The sequence below is a fragment of the Heptranchias perlo genome, unplaced genomic scaffold, assembly GCF_035084215.1.
Source record: "Heptranchias perlo isolate sHepPer1 unplaced genomic scaffold, sHepPer1.hap1 HAP1_SCAFFOLD_44, whole genome shotgun sequence".
Classification (NCBI taxonomy): domain Eukaryota; kingdom Metazoa; phylum Chordata; class Chondrichthyes; order Hexanchiformes; family Hexanchidae; genus Heptranchias; species Heptranchias perlo.
Window position 1 is genome coordinate 11,409,207 of NW_027139453.1, and position 25,154 is coordinate 11,434,360.

Genomic DNA, 25,154 nt, shown 5'->3' on the forward strand with positions numbered 1-25,154 from the left:
GGGCTGGATGGCGTACTCCTGCTCCCAATTTTTATGTTCTTATGTTCTTTCTCTCTAATCTGTTTATCCAGATTCCCCTTAAATGCATCTTTGCGATCCTTCTCAACTGCACTTCGTGGGAGCGAGTTTTACATTCTCACCAGTCACTGGGTTAAGAACTTTTTACTGAATTCATTATTCGATTCAATTCGATTTATTGGTGACTATCTTATAATAATGACCCGTGGTTCTGGTCTCCCCTTCAAGTGGAAACATCTTCTCCAGGTCTAAACTATCAAACAGATCATTAATCTTAAAAAAACTCTATCACGTAACTCCTCAGTCTTCTCTTTTCCAGAGAAAAGAGCCCCAGCTTTTTCTCTCTTTCCTGGCATGTGTAACCTCTCAGTTCTATGATATTGTTTCAGAAAACTGTCCTGGATGCATTCTAGAAATGTATTGCCTTTGTGTCTCAGTCTATGTGAAAATTAAAATCTCCCATCATAACTGCTTTGCCCGAGCTCCATGCTCCTCTGATCTCCGTATTTCTGTGTCGGGTCAATACTTCCTGTTTGAAGAACTTTTTCATGAAGTGAAAGTTTTTCATGCCCCAGTTCGTTTCAGTTCCTTGTGATCTCGAGTGTGATCGAGCCGTCTCTGGGTTCAGCTCTGAACAGCAACTTGATTCTCTGATGCGGGACTGACAGCACACCCATTTCAAACCGGCACAGAATGTTCCGGTTCTGATAGCACAACCCTTGAAAAACGACACAGAATGATCCGGGACTGACAGTACAAGCCTTTCAAACAGACACAGAATGATCCGGGATTGACAGTAGACCCCTTTTAAACAGACACTGAATGATCTGGGGCTGATAGCTCAACCCTTTAAAAACGACACAGAATGATCCGGGACTGACAGTACACGCCTTTCAAACAGACACAGAATGATCAGGGACTGACATTACACCCCTTTTGAACAGACACGTAATTAGTGAGCATTTCAGATTCGGGGAAGTTTAGAACGGATTAACTGTGGACATTTGACTTTGTATTTGACAAATTTGACACAGCTTTTGTTGAGACGTGACTATATCGGTCAATGAATTTTAACACATGCGGCATATATGGGTTTTCAGAAGTTATTTGATAACGTGGCTCACAGGAGGCTTCAGCCGTTTGGTGTCAGAGGAATTGTAGCCGCCTGGATGGAAGGTCGATAATGTGTTTCGTTTTCTCAATTGTTGTTCACAGACCGAACATCGCGATCACTGAGTTCTTGACAAAGTCTGACGTTTACCAACTGATCCAGTCAGTCAACGAAATTCTACCGGGACAGACTGGAACAGGAAGTTGAAGAAGGGGTGGACGGAGTCAGCTTGTTGTCAACATACGAGAGGCATTTCAGTGGACAAGAACATCGGGTAAGTGGGAGGGGAACAGGATGAGTTTGGATTATTTAAACATCACAAAACTAACAGGATATCAGATCTTAGGATCATAGAAGGTAACAGAAGAGAAGCAGACCAAACTGCAAAGAAATGGTTCAAACTGCATTTATTGTGAATCTGAAACAATGAATGGAAGAGGTGAAAATACCCAGCGGATCGGTCAGTATATGCACAAAGGACAGGGTGACGGTTCAGGTATAACTCTAGTGTGGACTGAAAAAAAGTGAAACAGTTTTAGTGGAACTGGGAAAAGGACAGAACGGACGAGACAAACAGGAGTTAGTGGGAATTTCATGAGTTGACTGACCTGGAATCTACTTCAGGATATTAAGAAATTGAGAGATGACAAAAATATCTGCGGAGTAAATGAGAGCCATTTCAAGAACAAAAATTTTAAAATGGTCAAAATGTGTAAGACCCGAACAGGGAAACTAATCAAACAAACTGTGGAGAGCGCGAAACCGAGGCCGTGCAGGGTTTTGTTCACCCCCATTAATCACCGGGGGTTAATTCGACCTTCAGCGGACTCACAATCCGGGCAGTGGAACTTGCTGTGGAGCGTCACTCCCCGGGAGAGTACTTTAGGAAATTGCAGGCAATCAGCCCATAATATTCTGTCAATTATTTTCAATGGAATCGAAGTGAAAATGTGGCAGGGTGTGTAATGGACGGTCGATCTGACATCATAGATAATCGGAGCAGGAATCGGCCATTCGGCTCTTCGAGCCTGCTCCACCATTCAATATGATCATGGCTGATCCTCTATCTCAATATCATATTCCCTCTTGTGAAGTTCTTACAACCCGCTTTTATGTTCCTTGCAAGTTCACACTCATACTCTATTTTTCCCTCTTAATCAATCTCTTGGCTCGTTTTTGCTCAATTCTAAACAGCTCCCAATCCTCAGGCTTGCTGCATTTTCTGGCAAATTTATATGACTCCTCTTTGGGTCTCATCCTATCCATAATTTCTTTTGTTTGCCGTGTTTGGACCTCGTTTCCTTTTGTCTTTTTTGTGCCAGATTGGAATGTATAACTGTTGCAATTCATGCATTCGTTTTTTAAATGTCAGCCATTGCCGATCCACCGTCATGCCTTTCAATGAAGGTTCCCAATCTATCATTGCCAACTCACTCCTCATAACTTCTAAGTTTCCTTTGTTGAGATTTAGTACCCTAGTTTCGGATTGCACGACTTCACTTTGTATCTGAATGAATAATTTTATCATGTTGCGGTCACTCTTCCCGAAAGCACCCAGCACAACAAGGTTATTAATTAACCGCTTCTCAATGCACAACACCCAATCTTGGATAGCCTGTTCCCAGATTAGCTCCTCAACATACTGGTCTAAAATATCATCTCGTACACACTCCATAATTTAATGCTCCAAAGTAATATTGCTAATTTGGTTTGGCCAGTATATATGTGAATTAAAGTCACCCATGATGAAGTGGGAATTGAAGGATATGGCGGAAATACGTCAATAGGGGGTTCAGGGATAAGAGAGGTAGTTGTGGATTGAGGGATTTTTGTGAATGCGGGTCGGTGGGATACAGTGATATGGGGAGTTGCTGAGTAAGTCGGGATTGAGGGATATGGGTAGAATGTTTGTAGGTGCGGTTGACGGATATGGTGAGAGGGTGGTTAAGTGGTAATTAATGGATATTGTTAGAAGGTGGTTGGGTGTGTTTGAATGATCTGCTGAGATGGTGCGTTTGTGGTATAAGGAAGGAAGGTGGTTACGTGGGGATTGAGGACTATGCTGAGAAGTTGGTTTGGTGGGATTGAGGGATATGGGTTTAAAGTGCATGGATGTTGATTGAGGGATCTCGGAATGTGGTTAGTTGGGATTGACTGACATGGTCAGAAGTTGGGTAGATGGGATTGAGGGATATGTTGGCATGGTGTGTTGGTGGGGATTGAGTGATGTTGTGAGAATGTGGGCAGTTGGGGTTGAGTGTTACGGAGAGAGTTGTGCAGCTGTGATTTGAGTGTTATTGGGAGTTGGTTAGTTTGTACTGAGGGATATGGTGATATTTTGGGTAACTGGGGTTTGAGGGATAGGGTGAGAAGTTGTGCAGGTGGGATTGAGGAATAAGGAGAGAATGTGGGTAGGTTGGGATTGAGGGATATGGGAGTAAGATAGGTCGGTGGGCAATGAGGGATATGGGGGGAAGATTGGTCGTTGGGAATTGTGGGATTTTGTATGACGGTGGTTAGGTGTGGTTGAGCGATATGTGGAGAATGTGTGTCGGTGGGGATTGAGAAATATGGGGAGAAAGTGGTCGGTGTGGTGGACGGATATGGTGAGGAGATGGTTAAGTGTGATTGTGGGAAATATGAATAAAGGGGGTCGGTTATGATTGACAGAAATTGTAAGAAACAGGTTAGGTGGGTTACAGTGATCTTGGGAGAAGGATGGTAGGAAGGAATGCGGGATATGGAGAGAAGTTGGGTCGCCGTGTGTCAGGTATTTGTGGAGAAGGTGATTAGGTGGAGTTTGAGGGAAATGTGGAGAATGTGGGTTGGAGGGTATTGATGGATATTGTCTGAATGTGTGTAGGTGGGGTTGAGGGATGTGGGCAGAAATTCGGTAGGTGGGGTTGATGGATATGGTGAGAAGGTGATAAGTTTTGTTGAGGAATATTGTGAGAAGGTTTGGGTGGTTGTGTTGAGTGAAATGGGGACAAGATCGGTAGGTGGGAGTTTCTCTCTCTTTCCCTGTCCCTCTCCTGGACAACTCTCTCTCTCTCTCTGCGTCACACCCTCCTCGCTCTCTGCTCGTACTCTCCCTCAGCTCGCTTTCTAACTCCTTCCTCTCTCCCTTTCTCTCTCTCGGCCTCTCTCACTCTGTATGTCGCACTCTCCTCGCTCCGTACTCGCTCTCACCCTCTCACCCACTCCATGTCTCTCCCCATTCATCTCTCTCTCTCTCTCACCCTCTCACCCACTCCATGTCTCTCCCCATTCCTCTCTCTCTCTCTCACTCTCTCACCCACTCCATGTCTCTCCCCATTCATCTCTCTCTCTCTCTCACCCTCTCACCCACTCCATGTCTCTCCCCATTCATCTCTCTCTCTCTCTCACCCTCTCACCCACTCCATGTCTCTCCCCATTCATCTCTCTCTCTCTCTCACCCTCTCACCCACTCCATGTCTCTCCCCATTCATCTCTCTCTCTCTCTCACCCTCTCACCCACTCCATGTCTCTCCCCATTCATCTCTCTCTCTCTCTCACCCTCTCACCCACTCCATGTCTCTCCCCATTCATCTCTCTCTCTCTCTCACCCTCTCACCCACTCCATGTCTCTCCCCATTCCTCTCTCTCTCTCTCTCACCCTCTCACCCACTCCATGTCTCTCCCCATTCCTCTCTCTCTCTCTCTCACCCTCTCACCCACTCCATGTCTCTCCCCATTCATCTCTCTCTCTCTCTCTCACCCTCTCACCCACTCCATGTCTCTCCCCATTCCTCTCTCTCTCTCTCTCATCCTCTCACCCACTCCATGTCTCTCCCCATTCCTCTCTCTCTCTCTCTCACCCTCTCACCCACTCCATGTCTCTCCCCATTCCTCTCTCCCTCTCTCTCACCCTCTCACCCACTCCATGTCTCTCCCCATTCCTCTCTCTCTCTCTCTCACCCTCTCACCCACTCCATGTCTCTCCCCATTCCTCTCTCTCTCTCTCTCACCCTCTCACCCACTCCATGTCTCTCCCCATTCCTCTCTCTCTCTCTCTCACCCTCTCACCCACTCCATGTCTCTCCCCATTCCTCTCTCTCTCTCTCTCACCCTCTCACCCACTCCATGTCTCTCCCCATTCCTCTCTCTCTCTCTCTCTCACCCTCTCACCCACTCCATGTCTCTCCCCATTCCTCTCTCTCTCGCTCTCACCCTCTCACCCACTCCATGTCTCTCCCCATTCATCTCTCTCTCTCTCTCACCCTCTCACCCACTCCATGTCTCTCCCCATTCATCTCTCTCTCTCTCTCACCCTCTCACCCACTCCATGTCTCTCCCCATTCATCTCTCTCTCTCTCTCACCCTCTCACCCACTCCATGTCTCTCCCCATTCCTCTCTCTCTCTCTCTCACCCTCTCACCCACTCCATGTCTCTCCCCATTCATCTCTCTCTCTCTCTCTCACCCTCTCACCCACTCCATGTCTCTCCCCATTCCTCTCTCTCTCTCTCTCACCCTCTCACCCACTCCATGTCTCTCCCCATTCCTCTCTCTCTCTCTCTCACCCTCTCACCCACTCCATGTCTCTCCCCATTCCTCTCTCTCTCTCTCACCCTCTCACCCACTCCATGTCTCTCCCCATTCCTCTCTCTCTCTCTCTCACCCTCTCACCCACTCCATGTCTCTCCCCATTCCTCTCTCTCTCTCTCTCACCCTCTCACCCACTCCATGTCTCTCCCCATTCCTCTCTCTCTCTCTCTCACCCTCTCACCCACTCCATGTCTCTCCCCATTCCTCTCTCTCTCTCTCTCACCCTCTCACCCACTCCATGTCTCTCCCCATTCCTCTCTCTCTCTCTCTCACCCTCTCACCCACTCCATGTCTCTCCCCATTCATCTCTCTCTCTCTCTCACCCTCTCACCCACTCCATGTCTCTCCCCATTCCTCTCTCTCTCTCTCTGTCTCTCTCCCTCACTCTCTCTCTCTGTCTCTCTCTCTCACTCTCTCAGTCTCTGACTCATCCCCATCTATCACTATTTCTCTTCCGTTTCTCTGTCTCCTCTTTTTCTTTCTCTTTCTGTCTGTTTCTCCATCTATCTGTCTCTTTCTTTCTCCCTCGCCCCCACTATCTCTCTGTCTGTATTATTCAGATTCTCACAGTCTGTCTGCCTGTCTCTCTGTCACTCCGCCGCCTCCTCATTGTCTTTCTCGGTGTCTCTCTGCCTCTGCACTGTGTCATCCTCTTTCGTTCTTCACTCTCTCCCCTCACTCTCTGCCTCTACTCTCCATCTCTCTCCCTCTCCACCTCTGGTCTCCACCTCTCTCAGTCACTAACTCTCTCCCTTTCTATATATCTCACCTTCAATTTCAAGCTTTCCTTTTACTCGTTCTCTTTGTCTCTGCCACGACACTCTGTGCCACTACACTCTGTGCCACTACACTCTGTGCACTACAGTCTGTGCCACTACACTCTCAGCCACTACACCCTCTATCCCATCCCCATCCCTCTGACTCTTTCCCTCGGGTTCTCTCTTTCCCAGTCACTCACCCTTCACTTTCTTTCTCTCTCTCTTTCTTTCCCCGTCTCTCGACAGGCACCGTCCTCTCTCTGTCGCTACTCCCTCTCTCTCTCTGTCACCCTCCATCTAAACTCACTGATCCATCTCCGTCTCTCCCTCTCTTTGTTCCTCCCTCCGCCCACTCTCTCAGTCTGTTTCTCCCTCTGTTTGTATCTTTCATTCTTTCTCCCCCACCATCTCTCTGTCTCTATAATTCTGTCTCTCTCTCTATGTCTCTCTCTCTCTCTGCTGATTCTCTGCCTTTCTATCACTATCCCTCTGTCTCCCTCTCCATCGCTCTCTCCCCGCCATTCGTCTCTCTCTCTCTCTCTCCGTCTCCCTCTGCGTCTCTCTCTCTCTTTCCCTCAGCTATCTCTCCCTCTGTCCTCGTCTCTCCCTCTATCCTCGTCGCTACCTCTCTGTCTGTCTCTCTTTCGGGCTCTCCTATTTCTATCTATCTCTTGCTCTCTCCTCTCTGTTTCTATCTCTCTGTGTAACCTGTCTGTATCTCTCGTTCACTCTCCCGAACTATCTGTCGATATCTTCATTTTTCTCTCTCCCTCCCTCTCCCCATTTATCAACCGTTTTGCTTATATCTCTCTTTCTCTTGCCGCTTTCTCTGTATTTCTTTGCTCTGTCACTGCTGGTCAGCAGCGCCGAGTGTTGAAGATTGGGGTGGTTGATGACATTGACCAGGAACGTCGGAACAGGAGTCGGTCATTTGATCCCTCGAGCCTGTTACGCCATTCAATGGCATCATGGCGGATGTCTGACTGAACTTCATTCACCCGCCTGAAACCCAATATTAAGAGAGTTAACAAAAATCTAACAACCTCAGATTTAAAATTAACAATTGAGCGAACATCAACTTCCGTTTGCAGAAGAGAGTTCCAAACATCTCCCACCCTTTGCGTGTAGAAGTGTTTCATAACTTCACTCCTGAAAGTTCTGGCTCTAATTTTCAGGCTGAGACCACTAGTGCTGGACTCCCCAACCAGCGGACACAGTTTCTCTCTATCGACCCTATCAGTTCCCCTTAATGTCTTGAAAATTTCGAACAAATCACCCCTTAATCTTCTAAATTCCAGAGAATGCAACCCTAGTTTGTGTAATCTCACTTCATTGTCTAACCCTTGAATTCCAGGTATCATTCTGGTAAATACAATGTCCAAACTGAGTTTTAACAGCTCGGTAAGTTTTAATGACTGCGAAACAAGTGAAGATTAACTTTTAAAAACGTGGACTCTCATGTTACTCTTTATTTTATTAGTTTTTGGTGATTGAAGAACAATTAAAACTCCAAAATAATGTTTTAAACTTTTCCCTTCTGTCTCTTTAATTTAATTCGATTATTTCTTTGGTTTTTGATTTTATTTAAATTTACGATGCCACACAGAATGCTAACTTTAAAAGAATGAAGTCTGCTTGATTGTTTCAGCAATGCAGCCTGATTCTGTGGGCGGGACTACTCGTCCTTACCGATTTTTGTGATCGTGACTTCTCCTCACACACCTTTCCAGCTGCGCAGCAAATCACGCTGCTCAGAGGCTGGGTTGATCGTGCACAATTTTTGTGCAGTTCGAATTCTAGCAATTGATCGCCACAGAGCCGACAGTCAGTAGTTTTGTTAATTTAATTCGCAGCAGCTGCAGTGAGCGTTGCCTCGCCGCTCGTTGCGATTTCTGTCCCAATGTCTCCTGCCGCTCTGCCAATTTCCAATCCATGTCAACCAATTCCCCTCAATTCCACCAGCTTCAACTTTAGCGAACAGTCTCTTCTGAGGGACTTTATCGAATGTCTTTTGGAAGTCCATTGAAACAAACTCCATCGGCATTCCCCTGTCCACGACTGTTGTGACCTCTTCAAAACAAAATCCATGCTGGCTCTTTCGATCAGCTGAAAATGTTCAAGGTGTTCAGTCACTATCCTTAATTAGAGACTCGAGTAATTTCTCGAAACCGATGTTTGGCGAACTGGTCCATAATTCCCTGGTTTTCTTCTGTCACCTTTCTTAAATAGTGGAGTGACATGTGCAGTTTTCCAATTTAGATAAACGTTCATGCAACTTTAGGCTATTAACTAATCTGCCCCATTACTCATTGATAATTCCAGTATGGCCCGCCCCCTTGTTGGTCCTCGGATATATTGTTGCAGAAATCTTTCCTGAACTTAGTCCAGAAATTCGTTACCTTTCTGACATGAGCTCGTCTGTTTATCCCTATCTGCATGAAAGTAAATTCTATCCCCTTTACAAACACACTGCTTGTCTAATCTCCGCATTTGCACATCCTGCCGCTTCACAGCTGCAACAGGAGGGTGCATACACAACTCCCACTTTGGTCTCAATTCCTTTTCTATTTCCTAATTCATCCAATAAAGTTTCCACTGCCTGCTTACCTCTCGTTACATCCTCTCTTAACAATGAAGTAAATTCATACTTAATCACTCAGGATACCCCTCCCCCTCTACCAGTTCTCCTATCCTTCCTATAGATATTACAATCTGGTATATTCAGTTCCCATTCCTGACTGTTGTGCAGCCATGCCTCAGTAATGGCTACCATTTCGTACCCTGCATGTTGAATTTGTGCCCGCATTTCATTCAATTTGTTGCTTATACTCCATGCGTTTCTATAATGAACGCTTATTTGGGCCACACACCCTACCCATATTGTATTGTTGTATTTCTCACAATTTCCTTGTTTCTCACTCCCGATTTAATTACTTTACATCTTTCAATTTTTCCTTTACCTGCAGTGCCTAAAGCATAATTTCTGACGATAGTCTCTTCCCTTTTGTTCTAGAATTGTTATTTATATTACTTTCCATCTGAGCCCTTCGCCCCATTTACTCGTTTAAAGCCCGATTTATCCTTAGCGCTGGGATCCTGGCCCCCGCCCGGGTCAGGTGGTGCCGCTCCCAACGGAACAATTGCATCCTGTCCTCGTCCAGGTGAATGTGTCCCACGAAATGGAACCACTCCTTCATCCATGTGTTCTCCTCCCAAATCTGCTTATCCCTCCGACTCTTTGCACGTGGCTCAGGTAATAATCCAGAGATTATAACCCTTGAGTGCATTTTTTAAAAAAAATTGCTCCTGATATTCTCAGTGTCTGAATTGTGATCTCCTCTCTCATGGCTGGACTGTGATCCACTCTCTCAGTGTCTGGACTTTGATCTCTCTCAGTGTCTGGACTATAATACCCTCGCAGTATTTGGACTGTGATCGCCTCTCTGTGACTGGACTGTGATCGCCTCTCTCAGTGTCTGGACTGTGATGCCCTCTCACTGTCTGGACTGTGATCTCCTCTCTCACTGTCTGGTCAGTGATCGACTCTCTCAATGTCTGGACTGTGGTCTCCTCTCTCAATGTCTGGTCTGATCTGCTTTCTCAGTGTCCGGGCTGTGATCTCCTCTCTCAGTGTCTAGACTGTAATCACCACTCTCAGTGTCTGGACTGTGATCTCCTCTCTCAGTGTCTGGACTGTGATCACCACTCTCAATATCTGGACTGTGATCTCCTCTCTCAGTGTCTGGACTGTGATCTCCTCTCTCAATATCTGGACTGATCTCCTCTCTCAGTGTCTGGACTGTGATCACCACTCTCAGTGTCTGGGCTGTGATCTCCTCTCTCAGTGTCTGGACTGTGATCTCCTCTCTCAGTGTCTGGACTGTAATCACCACTCTCAGTGTCTGGGCTGTGATCTCCTCTCTCAGTGTCTGGACTGTGATCTCCACTCTCAATGTCTGGACTGTGATCTCCTCTCTCAGTGTCTGGACTGTGATCACCACTCTCAGTGTCTGGACTGTGATCTCCTCTCTCAGTGTCTGGACTGTGATCACCACTCTCAATGTCTGGACTGTTATCTCCTCTCTCAATGTCTGGACTGATCTCCTCTCTCAGTGTCTGGACTGTGTTTTGATCTCTGATTGAATGGACAACGATCTACTCTGTCTGTGTCTGCACGATGGTGGGCCCTGGGAATGATGCCCCCCTCCACCACCATAATACAATTGCCACACAGCACTGACCTGTGAAGGAACTGCTCGAGTAACAGAATACCAGTGAGAGACAGAACCTTCCGGTGTGAACAGAAAGATTTTTGTAACAACAGGGCTCACCAACAGAGACACTGTCACGGAATTAATGCTTTCTAATATGAGGCATGGGAAATACCAACCAACTTATTTTAAAATGTTCCCAGGATAGGTATAAAATGGGTCAGATATAGAGTAAAGCACCATCTACAATGTCACATCAATCACTCCTTGGGGAGGTGAAGTTGCGGTTAGTAAAAGATTAAAGCTCCCTCTGCACTCTTCCATCAAACCGTCCCAGGGCAGGTCCAACAACGGTTCGATACAGCGTAAAGCTCCCTTTACACTGTCCCATCAAACACTCCAGGGGCAGTTACAACACAGGTTAGATACAGAGTAAAAGTCCCTCTGCACTCTCCCATGCTCTTTGTGTGGGTCTCAATCCCACACCGGGTGATATATTCGAACGGAGACCGGGATGGAGCCTGGGACTTTCCCAGAGATCAATGCGTTCCCCCATTCTCCGTCATTCTCCCTTCCTTCTCTGTCTGCTCCACTCTCTCAGTCCGATTGATGTTAAGATACAAATTGCTGTTTTGTCGAAATTCTTCCTGGAACAAATCCATTGAAGCAGCAACAAGTGGATATTCTTCAGCTGCCAACAGCTCACAGGCATTTCCAAAACATCTTCTTCTGTCTCTATTTACTTATCCCTCCTCTCTTTCTCCATATACTGTTCCTCAAACTCCATCTCTTTCTCTGTCTGTCTCTGCCTGTCTCTCTCGTGTTCTCTCTCTCTCCCTCTACTCTCTCTTTCTCCCTTTGCTCTCTCTCTTTCTCTTACCCCCTGCATACACTGTACAGCACTGAAACAAGCCATTCGTCCCAACGAGTCCATGCCGTTGCTTATGCTGCTGATGATCCTCCTTTCATCCTTCTTCATCGAACCCAATCAACATATCCTTCTATTCCATTTTCCCTCGTGTGTTTATCTCGCTTAATCTTAGCAGCATCTTTGCTCGTCGCCTCAACTCACTTATGGTAGCGAGTTGCTCACTCTCACCACTCCCTGGGTAAAGGAGTTTCTCCTGAATTAATATTGGATTTATCAGTGACCAGCTTCAATTTGTAACCCCTTCGTCTGCTCTCACTCGCGGATGACATCATTTTCTCTCCGTCGACCCTATCGAACCTGTCATTAAACTTAAAGATTTCTATCAGGTCACTCCTCAGTCTTTTATTTTCAAGCTTGTTCTCCGTTTCGTGATAGTTATATCCTCCCCGTTCTGTGATATTGTTTCAGTAAACTGTCCGAAATGCACGATAACGCAGACAATGGGAAAATTGAAATCTCCGTTCATAACTGCTTTGCCTTAGCGACAGGCTCCTCTGATCTCCGTATTTCTATGGGGGCTCAATTCTTCCTGTTTGAAGTATTTGTTTCATTAATTGAAAGCTTTTCACGCCCCAGTTCCGCTCAGGGGGTTGTGATCTCCAGTGTGATCGAGCCGTCGACGGTTTCAGGCTCTGAACAGTAACTTGAGTCTGTGATCCAGGACAGACAGCACACCCCTTTAAAACAGACACAGTATGATCCTGGACTGACAGCACACCCCTCATAAACAGTCACATAATGATGCGGGACTGACAGCACATCCCTTTAAAACAGACGCAGAATGATCGGCGACTGACAGCACACCCCTTTAAAACAGACACAGGATGATCCTGGACTGACAGCTCACCCCTTTTAAACAGACACAGAATGATACGGGACTGACAGCACCAACATGAAAATGCTTCTCCGATGCTCTGTACTGAGTGAATTTCCTTCCAAACTTTGCATTTATAATTCGCTCGCAGTCTAAAATTAAGAGAGGAAACTGCGCTCTTAATAAAAAGAACGTTCATGGTCCTTACAGGGATCAAACCTGAGCCCATTGTGGCATTAATATCACGCTCTCACCACCTGAGCTCATCGTCACTCTCTCTGTTTGTCTTCCCAGTTTTTTTTTTCTCTCTCTGATTTATTTTTTCTCTCTCTGGCCCTGTGTCGGTCTCTCTCCTTATACCCCTTATCTTTCTCTGTCTTCCCCTCTGTCTCTGTTTCTCTTCTTGTGCTCACCTTCTCTCTCTCTTACCCCGTCTCATCCCCTCTCACTCTCTCTCTCTTTCTCACCTGATTCTCCGGATGTTTCTCTCTCTCTCCTGCTCTCTCTCTGACTATACTCGTTCTGTCTCTCTATACACTCTCCCTCTTTCTTCAGCTCTATATTCTTTCTTCAGCTCTCCTCTCTGTGATAACAAAATAATTGGCCAAAGATCTCGGGTAAATTTGAAAACATTTTTTCACTGAGGTTTATTATGATTTGGAATGCATTTCCTGAAAGAGCGGTGGAACCACATTCCACAGGCTCTTTTTGAAGGCAAGTGGGCATATCATTGAAGAGGACTAGTTTGCAGGGTTATGGGGCAAAATCTGGTGTTTCGGACTAAATTGGGGAGTTCTTTCAAAGAACGAGCACAGGCATGACGGGCCCAATATATGCTAAGTTTCCAGAAAAACTTAGACTGTACAGCTGAGAAACAGGCCATTCGGCACAATAGATACATGCCGGGGTTTATGTTCCACTCGAGCCTCCCACCACCCTTCTTCATCTCACCCCATCAACATATCCTATTCCTTTCTCATCTCATAGAAACATATAGTATTCTGAGGGGACTTGACAGGATAGATGTTGACACCACTGACTGGCGAATCTAGAACATTGGGGAATATTCATTCCCCATTCCCCAGATAAGGGGTCCGCCATTTAAGACTGAGACGAGCGCACTCGGTTTAACATCTCATCCAAATGACGACACTTCAAAGAGTACAGCCCTCCCTCAGTACTGACCTTCCAACACTGCAGCGCTCTCTCAGGACTGACCTTCCGACAGTGCAACACTCCCTCATTACTGACCTTCCGACAGTGCAGCACTCCCTCAGTACTGACCCTCCGACAGTGCAGCACTCCCACTTTACTGACCCTCCGAAAGTGCAACACTCCCTAATTACTGATTCTCCGACCGTGCGGCGCTTCCTCAGTATTGCTCCTCTGACAGTGCAGCATTCCCTCAGTACTGACCCTCTGAGCGTGCGGCGCTCCCACAGTACTGGCATAGGAAATTGTCGACCTGGATTAAGACGCTTAAGTCTCTGGTGTGTGTGGGGCCCGAGCGCAGGGCCTTCTTACTATGAGGCCAGATGCTGCCTACTGAACCTCGGCTCATAATAACTATTTCAGGTTATTGCTTGACGAGTCTGTTGGACAGATCTCCCAACTTTGGCACCAGTTCCCAGTCGTGAGTGAGAAGGACTTTGCAGGCCCGTCTGGGCTCGGTGCACCTGTCTGATACCGAGGCCATATTTCAGAGGGCAGTTACGTCAACCAGGTTAGTGTGGGAGCTGATTCAGAGTTTGAGGGAAAGTTTGAGTATCAGGAACAAAATAGCTCTTTTTACCCCTTCAGAAACTGGAATACTCCTGGGAGTGATTCTGAGTCTCCAAACTCACCTTAATTAGGGGAGTACGTTCTGAACTCTTGAGAAGGTGGGTAGGTGGGACTGAGGGATAAGGGGAGAAGGTTGGTAGGTGAGAGGGAGGAATATGGGCAGACGATGGATCGGTGAGATTAAGGAAAATGGGTAGAAAGTGGGTCGGTTGGAATTAGTGATATGGGGATAAGTTTGCTAGTTGGGGATTGAGGGATATGGTTGGAAGGTGGGATTGAGGGTTATTTAGAGACGGTCGGTATGTCGGGTTTAGCGATTGGGAGAGAAGGTTTGCAGTTGGCGATTAAGGGATATGAGGAGAAGGCAGGTAGGTGGTGTTTAGTGATATGAGGAGAAGGTGGGCAGTTGTGGATTGAGGGATATCGTGAGAAGGTGAATTTTAAGCAGCGTCATAAAGGAGGAGAGTGAATCAGAGGCATGAAATTCCAGAGCTTAGGGACCAGGCAGCTGAAGACACGGCTGCCAATGGTGCAGTGCAGGAAATCGGGGATGCGCGGTGGACCAGAATGGGAGGAGCGCAGAGACCTCATTGGGGGACGATGGGGTTTTAGTCTTGTTGGAGGTTACAGAGATAGGGGGGAGCGATGGCCGTGGAAGGTTTTGAACACAACGATGAGAATTTTCAAATCGAGGCGTTGCCGGACGGTAAGCCAATGCGAACACAGGGGGTGATGATTGAACCAAACTTTGTGCGAATTAGGATACGGGCAGCTGAGTTTTGGATGAGCTGAAGTTAATGAAGGGTGGATGATGGAGGTTGGCAGAAGAGCATTGGAATAGTCCAGTCTCGAAGTAACGAAGGCACGGATAAGGGTTTCAGCAATAGATGAGAAGAGGCAGGAGCGGAGACGGGCGAATTACAGAGATGGAAGTCAGCGGACTTGGTGATGGAGAGAATATGTGGTCGGAATCTCAGCTCAGGGTCAAATCGGACGTCAAGCATTGTGAATGGTCTGTTTCAGCATCAGGGAGAGGGATGGAGTCGGTGGGTTCGGCCTGTTTCGGGAGGACATGACGTGGACTGGCAGTGATAAACCCCATGGTACAATAACCAGACACAGCACTGACCTGTGGGGCATCTGCCGGCGGAACACGGATCCATGCGGGAGGCAGAACATTCTGAGGTGATCAGAGAGAGTTTTACAATAACAGGGCGGAGCAAAATAAAACACTGTCACGGTGTTTAAAGCTTAGGAATGTGAGGCATGAGGAATATGAACCACCTCAGTCTAAACTGTTCAAACGTTGGAAACAGCACGGGTTAGATACAGAGTACAGCCCCTCTACACTGTCCCATCAAACACTCCCCTGGCAGGTACAGCACAGGTCAGATACAGAGTAAAACCCCCACTACAATGTCCCATCAAACACTCCCAGGGCAGGTCCAGCACGAGTTAGATACAGAGTAAAACTCCCTCTACACTGTCCCATCAAACACTCCCAGGGCAGGTACAGCACGGGTTAGATACAGAGTGAAAACCCCTCCAGAGTGTCCCGTCAACTACTTCCAGGATCGGTGCAGCACCGGTTCGATACAGATTAACTCCTCCTCGACACTGTCCCATCAAAAACTCACAAGACAGGTACAGAACGGATTAGATAAGGAGTGAAAACCCCTCCAGAGTGTCCCGTCAAATACTCCCAGGACAGGTAGAGCACAAGTTAGACAGAGAGTTACGCTCCATCTACACTATCCCTTCAAACACTCTCAGGTCATGAATAACAGAGTTTGGATACAGAGGAAAGCTCCCTCTACACTCCCCCATTCTCTGTGTGTGGGTGTGAGCCGCACACTGGGTGAGATCTACCAACAGAGACTGGGATGAAGCCTGGGCCTTCCCCACAGATCATTGTCTTCCCCCATTTTCGGTGATTCCAACGCCCTGTGATGCTGTGATCCTGATTGTTTCTCTCTCTCTCTCGATCTCTCTCTCTCTACTCTCTCTCTCCCCGACCAGTCTCTGTCACTCGCTCTGTCCCTGTCTCTCACACTCTCCGTCCGTCTCTCCCCTGTTTCACTCTCTGTCTGTTTCTCACCCTCTCTCTGTCCCTCTGTCGGTCTCTCTCACTCTCCTGTGGTCGTTCTCTGCCTTCCCCATTGTCTCTTTTATCTTCTTGTGTTCTCCTGATCTTTCTCTTGTCTCTGTCTCATCCTCTCTTCCCCTCTATCCCTCTACCCTCTCTGTCTTCTTCTATTCTCTCCTTTTCTCTCTTTCTCACCCCACTCTCCTCTCTCTATCTCTGTCTCTCGTACACTCTCTGTCTGTACTCTCTCTGTCTCCTTCTACTCTCTCTCTCTCGATCTCTCTTACACACCTTACTCTCCTGTATCTCCCACTCTCTCTGTCTGTACCCTCTCTGTCTCCTTCTACTCTGTCTTTCTCATGCAATCTACTCTCTCTCTCTCTCTCTCTCTCTCTCCCGCGCCTCTGTGAGATAAAATTAATTGGCAATATATCTCGATGGGCAATGAAGAAACATTTTTTTCAGCGTGATTTGATATGATATGGAATGCAATACCTAAAAGAGCGGTGGAACCACATTCCATAGGCTCTTTCAAAAGGCAATTGAACATGTTATTGAAGAGGAATAATTTTCAGGGTGATGGGGAAATCGCTGGGTTGTAGGACTAAATTGGGCACATCTTTCAAAAAGCTAGCACAGGCATGACGGGCCGAATGTAGGCTAAGATTCCAGAATTACGTGGACTGCACAGCTCAGAAACAGGCCATACAGCCCAATAGGTCCATGCCGGTGCTGAAGCTCTCAACGACCCCAGGCCTATCCATCTCCATCTAACCCCATCAATATGTCCATCTGTTCCTCTGCCATCTCATTGAAAAATCGAAAATAGAACATAAGATTCTGAGGGGACTTGACAGGATAGATCCGTAGAGATTGTTTCCCTTAGCTGTCGAGTCGAGAACAAGGGGAAATAGACTTCAGATTAGGGGTCGGCCATGTAAGACTGAGATGAGGAAGAATTTATTCACTCAGAGGGATGTGAATCATTGGAATTCTCGACCCAGAGGACTGTGGATGCTGAGTCATTGAATATATTCAAGGTTCCATCCTGTCTTAGTGCAGGTGCCATTCTCCCACGAAATGGAACCACTCCTTCATCGATGTGTTCTCCTCCCAAATCTGCTTATCCCTCCGACTATTTGCACCTGGCTAAGGTAATAATCCAGAGATTATAACCCTTGAGTGCATTTTAAAAAAAAAATTGCTCCTGATATTCTCTGTGTCTGTACTGTGATCTCCTCTCTCATGGCTGGACTGTGATCCACACTCTCAGTGTCGGGACTTTGATCTCTCTCAGTGTCTGGACTGTAATACCCTCGCAGTATTTGGACTGTGATCACCTCTCTCAGTGTCTGGACTCTGATCGCCTCTCTTAGTTTCTGGACTGTGATCGCCTCTCTCAGTGTCTGGACTCTGATCGCCTCTCTCAGTGTCTGGACTGTGATCCCCTCTCACTGTCTGGACTGTGATGTCCTCTCTCACTGTCTGGTCAGTGATCGCCTCTCTCAGTGTCTGGGCTATGATCCCCTCTTTCAATATCTGTTCTGATCTGCATTCTCAGTGTCTGGACTACGATCTACTTTCTCTGTGTCTGCACAATAGTGGGCCCTGGGAATGATGCCCCCCTCCAAACACCATGATCCAATTGCCACACTCAGCACTGACCTGTGAAGGAACTGCTCGAGTAACCGAACACCAGTGAGAGACAGAACCTTCCGGTGAGATGAGAAGGATTTTTGTAATAACAGGGCTCACCAACAGAGACACTGTCACGGAATTAATGCTTTGGAAAATGAGGCATGGGAAATGCCAACCACCTTAGTTTAAAGTGTTCCCAGGACAGGTATAAAATGGGTCAGATATAGAGTAAAGCTCCATCTACAATGTCACATCAAGCACCCCAAGGGCAGGTGAAGTTGGGGTTAGTAACAGATTCAATCTCCCTCTGCACTTTTCCATCAAACCGTCCCAGGGCAGGTCCAACAACGGTTAGATACAGAGTAAAGCTCCCTTTAAACTGTACCATCAAACACTCCCGTGGCAGTTACAACACAGGTTTGATACAGAGTAAAAGTCCCACTGCACTCTCCCATGATCTGTGTGTGGGTCTCAATCCCACACCGGGTGATATAAACGAACGGATACCGGGATGGAGCCTGGGCCTTTCCCAGAGATCAATGGCTTCACCCATTCTCGCTCATTCTCCATTCCTTCGATGTCTGTTCCAGTCTCTCAGTCCGATTGATGTTAAGATACAAATTGCTGTTTTTGTCGAAATTCTTCTTGGAGCAAATCCATTGAAGCAGCAACAAGTGGCTATTGTTCAGCTGCCAAGAGCTCACAGGCATTTCCAAAACATCTTCTCCTGTCTCTATTTACTTATCCCTCCTCTCTTTCTCGATATTCGGTTGCTCAAACTCTATCTCTTTCTCTGTCTGTCTCTGCCTGTCTCTCTCGTGTTCTCTCTCTCTCCCTCTACTCTCTCTTTCTCCCTTTACTCTCTCTCTTTCTCTTACCCCCTACATACACTGTACAGCACAGAAACAAGCCATTCGTCCCAAAGAGTCCATGCCTTTGCTTATGCTGCAGATGATCCTCCTTTCATCCTTCTTCATCGAACCCAATCAACATATCATTCTATTCCATTTTCCCTCGTGTGTTTATCAAGCTTAATCTTAACAGCATCTTTGCTCGTCGCCTCAGCTCACTTATGGTAGCCAGTTTCTCACTTTCACCACTCCGTGGGTAAAGGAGTTTCTCCTGAATTAATATTGGATTTATCAGTGACTAGCTTCGTTTTATAACCCCGAGGTCTGCTCTCACTCGCTGGTGAAATCATCTTCTCTCCGTCTGCCCTATCAAACCTGTCATTACACTTAAAGACTTCTATCAGGTCACTCCTCAGTCTTTTCTTTTCAAGCTTGTTCTCTCTTTCGTGATAGTTATATGCTCCCCGTTCTATGATATTGTTTCAGTAAACTGTCCGAGATGCACTTTAACGCAGACAATGGGAAAATTCAAATCTCCGATTATGACTGCTTTGCCTTAGCTACAGGCTCCTCTGACCTCCGTATTTCTGTGGGGGCTCAATTCTTCCTGTTTGAAGTATTTGTTTCATTAATTGAAAGCTTTTCATGCCCCAGTTCCCCTCAGTGGGTTGTGATCTCCAGTATGATCGAGCCGTCTACGATTTCATTCTCTGAACAGTAACTTGAGTCTATGATCCAGGACAGACAGAACACCCCTTTAAAACAGACACAGAATGATCCAGGACTGACAGCACACCCCTTTAAAACAGACGCAGAATGATCCGGGACTGACAGCACACCCCTTATAAATAGACGCAGAATGATCCTGGATTGACAGCACACCCCTTATAAACAGACACAGAATGATCCAGGACTGACAGCACACCCCTTTAAAACATACACAGAATGATCCGGGACTGACAGCACACCCCTTTTAAACTGGCACAGGATGATCCTGGACTGACAGCACATCCCTTTTAAACAGACGCAGAATGATCCGGGACTGACAGCACACCCCTTATAAACAGACACAGGATGATCCTGGATTGAGAGCATACTCATTTTAAACAGGCACGGAATGATCCAGGACTGACAGCACCAACATGAAAATGCTTCTCCGATGCTCTGTTCTGAGTGAATTTCCTTCCGAACTTTGCATTTATAATTCGCTCACAGTCTAAAATAAAGAGAAGATACTGCGCCTCAATATAAAAACGTTCGTGGCCCTGACATGGATAAAACCTGCGCCCTTTTTGGTGTTAATATCTAACCAACTGAGCTAATTTTCACTCTCTCTGTTTGTCTCTCCTGTTTTTTTTCACTCTCTCTGACTTTTTTTTATCTCTCTGGCCCAGTGTCGGTCTCTCTCCTTATCCCCCTTATCGTTCTCTGTCTTCCCCTCTGTCTCAGTTTCTCTTCTTGTGATCACCTTCTCTCTCCCTTACCCTGTCTCATCCTGTCCTCTGCCTCTGCCTCTCTACTCTCTCTCTCTCTTTCTCACCTTATTTTCTCTATCTCTCTCTCTCTCTCCTGCTTTCTCTCTCACTATACTCGTTCTGTCTCTCTCTGCATTCTCTCTTTCTTCAGCCCAATATTCTCTCTCTCCATTTCTCCTCTGTGATAATAACATAAATGGCAAAAGATCTCGGGGAAATTTGAACACATTTTTTCACTGAGGTTTGTTATGATTTGGAATGCATTTCCTGAACGAGCGGTGGAACCACATTCCACAGGCACTTTCAAAAGGAAAGTGTGCATATCATTGAAGCGGACTATTTTGCAGGGTTATGGGGCAAAATCTGGGGTGTAGGACTAAATTGGGGAGTTCTTTCAAAGAACCAGCACGGGAATGACGGGCCCAATATATGCTAAGATTCCAGAAATACTTAGACTGTACAGCTGAGAAACGGGCCATTCGGCACAATAGATACATGCCGGGGTTTGTGTTCCACACGAGCCTCCCACGACCCTTCTTCATCTAACCCCATCAACATATCCTATTCCTTTCTCATCTCATAGAAACACATAGTATTCTGAGGGGACTTGACAGGATAGATGGTGACTCCACTGACTGGCGAATCTAGTCCAATGGGGAATAGGCATTCCCCATTCCCCAGATAAGGGGTCGGCCATTTAAGACTGAGATGAGCGCACTCGGTTTAACATCTCATCCAAATGACGAAACTTCAAAGAGTTCAGCCCTCCCTCAGTACTGACCTTCCAAAACTGCAGCGCTCTCTCAGTAGTGACCTTCCGAAAGTGCAACACTCCCTCAATACTGACCCACCGACCTTGTGGCGCTTCTTCAGTACTGCTCCACTGACAGTGCATCATTCCCTCAGCACTGACCCTCTGAGCGTGCAGCGCTCCCACAGTACTGGCACAGGAAATTGTCGGCCTGGATTAAGATGCACAAGTCTCTGGTGTGTGTGGGGTCCGAGCGCACGACCTTCTGACTCTGAGGAGAGATGCTACCGACTGAGCCTCGGCTCATAATGATTATGTCAGGTTACTGCTTGACGAGTCTGTGGGGCAGATCTCCCAACTTTGGCACCAGTTCACAGACGTTAGTGAGAAGTACTTTGCAGGCCCGTCTGGGCTGGGTGCGCCTGTCTGATACCGAGGCCATATTTCAGAGCGCATTTAAGTCAACCAGGTGAGTGTGGGAGTTGATTCAAAGTTTGAATGAAAGTTTGAGTATCATGAACAAATTAGCTCTTTAAACCCCTTCAGAAACTGGAATACTCCTGGGAGTGATTCTCAGTCTCCAAACACACCTTAATGAAAGGAGTATGTTCTGAACTCTTGAGAAGGTGTGTTGGTGGGAATGAGGGATCAGGGGAGAAGGTTGGTAGGTGAGAGTGAGCAATATGGGGAGAAGATGGATCGGTGAGATTAAGGAATATGGGCAGAAAGTGGGTAGGTTGGAATTAGGAAATGTAGGGAGAAGGTTGCTAGTTGGGGATTGAGGGATATGGTTGGAAGGTGGGAAGCTGTGTAGGTAGGGATTGAGGGATATGTTGAGACGGTGGGTAGGTCGGGTTCAGCGATTGGGAGAGAAGGTTCGCAGTTGGGGATTAAGGTAATGGGGAGAATGCGAGTAGGTGGGGTTTAGTGATATGGGGAGAAGGTTGGCAGTTGTGGATTGAGGGATATCGTGAGAAGCTGCTTTTTAAGTAGCGTCACAAAGGAGGAGAGTGAATCAGAGGCAGGAAATTCGAGAGCTTATGGACCAGGCAGCTGAAGTAACAGCCACCAATGGTGCGGTGCAGGAATTCGGGAATGCGCGAGAGGCCAGAATGGGAGGAGTGCAGAAACCTCAGTGGGGGAGGATGGGGTTGTAGTCTTGGGGGAGATTACAGAGATAGGGGGATCGGTGGCCGTGGAAGGATTTGAACACAACGATGAGAATTTTAAAATCGAGGCGTTGCCGGACCGGGAGCCAATGCGAACACAGGGGGTGATGATTGAACAGGACTTTGTGCGAATTTGGATACGGGCAGCTGAATTTTGGATGAGCTGATGTTACTGAAGGGTGGAAGATGGGAGTTTGGCCAGAAGAGCATTGGAATAGTCCAGTCTCGAGGTAACAAAGGCACGGACAAGGGTTTCAGCAATAGGTGAGAAGAGACGTGAGCGAGACGGTCGAGATACAGAGATGGAAGTAGGCGGACTTGGTGATGGATAGAATATGTGGTCGGAATTTCAGCTCTGGGTCAAATCGTAAGTCGAGGGTTGTGAATGGTCTGTTTCTGCACCAGACGTTCGCCAGGGAGAGGGATGGAGTCGTTGGGTGTATCACTGCCAGTCCACATTATGAGCACATGATGTGGACTGGCAGTGATACACCCCATGGTACAATAACCACACTCAGCGCTGACCCGTGGGGCATCTGCCGGTGGAACACGGATCCATGCGAGAGGCAGAAACTTCTGAGGTGAACAGAGAGAGTTTTATAATAACAGGGCGGAGCAAAATAAAACACTGTCACAGTGTTTCATGCTTCGGAATGAGAGGCATGAGGAATATCAACCACTTCAGTCTGAACTGTTCACAAGTTAGAAAGAGCACGGGTTAGATACAGAGTGCAGCCCGCTCTACATTCTCCCATCAAACACTCCCCTGGCAGGCACAGCACAGGTTAGATACAGAGTAAATCCCCCACCACACTGTCCCATCAAACACTCCCAGGGCAGGTACAGCTCGAGTTAGATACAGAGTATAATCCCCTCTACACTGACCCATCAAACACTCCCATGGCAGGCACAGCACAGTTTAGATACAGAGAAATTCCCTCTCTACACTGTCCCATTAAACACGCCCAGCACAGGTACAGCACGGATTAGATACGGAGTGAAAACCCTTCCAGAGTGTCCCATCAACTACTCCCAGTGGAGGTGCAGCACCGGTTAGATACAGAGTCAAGGCCCCAAGACACTGTCCCATCAAAAACTCGCAGGACAGGTACAGCACGGATTAGATAGGGAGTGAAAGCGCCTCCAGAGTGTCCCGTTAAACACTCCCAAGGCAGGTACCGCACGCGTGAGATGGAGAGTTAAGCTCCCTCTTCTCTCTCCCATTCTCTGTGTGTGGGTGTCAGTCGCACACCGGGTGAGATCTACCAACAGAGACTTTGATGAAGCCTGGGCCTTCTCCAGAGATCACTGCCTTCCCCCATTCTCAGTGATTCCAACGCCCTGTGATGCTGTGATCCTTGTTCTCTCTCTCTCTCTCTCTCACACACACACACACACTCGACTCTCTCTCTCTCTGACCAGTCTCAATCACTCGCTCTGTCCCTGTCTCTCCCTCTCTCCGTCCGTCTCTACCCTGTTTCTCTTTCTGTCTGTTTCTCTCCCTCTCTCTGTCCCTCTGTCGTCCTCTCTCACTCTCTCCGTGGTCATTCACTGTCTTCCCCTTTGACTCTATTTCTCTTTTTTTGTTCTCCTTATCTTCCTCTTGTCTCTGTCTCATCCTCTCTTCCTCTCTACCCCTCTACCCTGTCTGTCTTCTTCTATTCTCTCTGTTTCTCTCTTTCTCACCCTACTCTCCTCTCTCTCTATCTCTGTCTCTCGTGCTCTCTCTGTCCTCTCTCTTTCTCCTTCCACTCTCGCTCTATCTCTCTTCCTCAAGTTACTCTCCTCTTTCTCCTACTCTCTCTGTCTGGACCCTGTCTGTCTCCTTCTACTCTGTCTTTCTCACGCCCTCTACTCTCTCTCTCTCTCTCTCTCTCTCCCTACCGCTCCACTGTGAGATAAAAAAATAATTGGCAACATATCTCGATGGGAAATGAAGAAACATTTTTTCACCGAGGTTTGTTATGGGATTGAGTGCAATACCCAAAAGAACGGTGAAACCACATTCCATATGCACTTTCAAAAGGCAATTGGACATGTCATTGAAGAGGAATAATTTGCAGGGTGATGAGGAAATCGCTGGGATGTAGGACTAAATTGGGCAGTTCTTTCAAAAAGCTAGCACAGGCATGACGGGCCGAATGTAGGCTAAGGTTCCAGAATTCCGTGGACTGCACAGCTCAGAAACAGGCCATTCACACCACAAGGTCCATGCCGGTGCTTATTCTATAAAACACCCCACGCCTATCCATCTTCATCTAACACCATCAACATGTCCTTCTATTCCTCTGCCTTCTCATTGAAACATATAAAACAGAATATAAGATTCTGAGGGGACTTGACAGGATAGATCCGGAGAGATTGTTTCCCCTGGCTGTCGAGTCTAGAACAAGAGGAAATAGTCTTCAGATAAGGGGTGGGCCATGTAAGACTGAGATGAGGAGGAATTTATTCACTCAGAGTGATGTGAATCTTTGGATTTCTCCATCCAGAGGTCTGTGGATGCTCAGTCGTTGAGCATATTCAAGGCTGGAATTGATAGATTTTTGTGCTTAGGGGAATCAAGGGATTTGTGGGTCGGGCGGGAATGTGGAGTTGAGGTAGAAGGTCAGCCAAGTTCTGATTGAATGGTGGAGCCGGATCGAGGGGCCGGATGGCCTCCTCCTGCTCCCATTTTTATGTTCTTATGTTCATTCTCTCTCATGTGTTTATCCAGATTCCCCTTAAATGCATCTGTGCGATTCTTCTCAACTACCCTTTGTGGTAGCGAGTTTCACATTCTCACCAGTCTCTGGGTAAAGACGTTTTCACTGAATTCATTATTCGATTCAATTCGATTTATCAGTGACTATCTCATAATAATGACCCTTGGTTCTGGTCTCCCCTTCAAGTGGAAACATCTTCTCCAGATCCACCCGAACAAACACATCATTAATCTTAAAAACCTCGATAACGTCACTCCTCAGTCTTCTCTTTTCGAGAGAAAAGAGC

General features: G+C 47.0%; 1 long non-coding RNA gene across 13 annotated transcripts in view; it reads left to right on the forward strand.

The window, feature by feature from the left end:
- Positions 1-25,154, forward strand: part of LOC137312936 (uncharacterized) — a 142,194-nt gene that overhangs the window by 93,085 nt on the left and 23,955 nt on the right. For 12 of the 13 annotated variants that reach the window (XR_010960928.1, XR_010960938.1, XR_010960926.1 and 9 more), the window contains one exon: positions 1,234-1,403. This is a non-coding gene — a long non-coding RNA (uncharacterized lncRNA). Of the gene's footprint in view, positions 1-1,233; positions 1,404-15,216; positions 15,267-25,154 lie in introns of those variants that run through there. The other variant, XR_010960933.1, reaches the window with a different exon arrangement.